Source organism: Condylura cristata, unplaced genomic scaffold (genome assembly GCF_000260355.1).
Source record: "Condylura cristata isolate star-nosed mole 26May11 unplaced genomic scaffold, ConCri1.0 scaffold00003, whole genome shotgun sequence".
Lineage (NCBI taxonomy): Eukaryota > Metazoa > Chordata > Mammalia > Eulipotyphla > Talpidae > Condylura > Condylura cristata.
Window position 1 is genome coordinate 78,279,466 of NW_004567104.1, and position 1,131 is coordinate 78,280,596.

A 1,131-nucleotide genomic window follows, 5' to 3' on the forward strand; every position below is an offset into this window, starting at 1 on the left:
GGCTGGCGGCGGCCCCGGGCGCTTCTGCAGCCCCAGGAGCAGGCTGCTGGGGAGCGGGGCACCCCGGTCAGCTCAGCCTGCTGAGGCCCCTGAGAGGGGCCCTGGCTGGGGCGCCCTCAGCAAGGCCCCAGCTGCCTCCAGCGCCCTGGGGCGGCGGCTGGGACGCCGGGGCGCCCGTCCCCCCCAGCTCCGGCCGCCCTCTCATGGGCAGCCCTGCTCTGCCCCTGCCGTGGGGGTGAGCGCGAGGATTTCGGCGCTGGCCGCCCGTGTCAGGCCCGGGCACTGGCTGCTGGCACACCGCCAACCCACCCCGCGCCGGCCTCCCCTTCTGTGACCCCAACTGCGCCCAGCCCCCCGCCCCCACCCCGGACCTCAGCCCGGCGCGTGCAGGCGAGTCCCCTGGGGCCAGCAGGCCGAGGGACCCAGTGGGCGGGGAGCCCTCCTCTGGGCGGCCGCCACCCCGAGGCGCTGGGCGGTGCCCACCCGAGGCTGAGTGTGGACGCAGGGGCCTTCGGCCGCCCAGAGGGGTGCTGGGGCCCAGGACTCGCTGGCTGGGCAGGCGGGTGAGGGCCCTCCCGCCCTTCCTTCCCGCGGGCAGCTGCAGTGCCCAGGCGCAAGGGGAGGGCCGGCGGGAGGCCAGGCTGCCCAAGGGGGCGGGGCTGCCCCCCACCTCCGCAGAAGGGCGCCCGTGGTGGCCCAGAGCGAGGGTGACCCCCGAGGGCTCCGCCCCCCAGCCCCAGGCCAGGCCCTCCCCTCCCGGCCTCTTCCTGGCCCCGCCCCCGCGGCAGCCTGCAGGGGTGCGGGGCCCCTCTAGACTCAGGCCTGGGCTCCAGCCCGCCTGCCGAAGATGAGCACCCCCAAACCTGGGGAGTGGGGCCTCCTCTGTGGCAGCCCAACAGAGAGCTCAGGGAGGAATCAAGGTTTCCCCAAATATTTTATTTAAATATTAAATTAAAAAACATACACCGCTAACTGGCGCACATTTCTCCTGTCGACGTAAGAAACGGGGTTCAGCTGTGGTAAAAACCCGCCAGCCAGGGGCCCCGCCGGCGTGGGCAGTGGGAGGAGGCGCCGCCGCGGGGTAAAGTGCTTAGGGGCGAGGCCGCGGCTTTGCGGGGGACACGGCGGGCG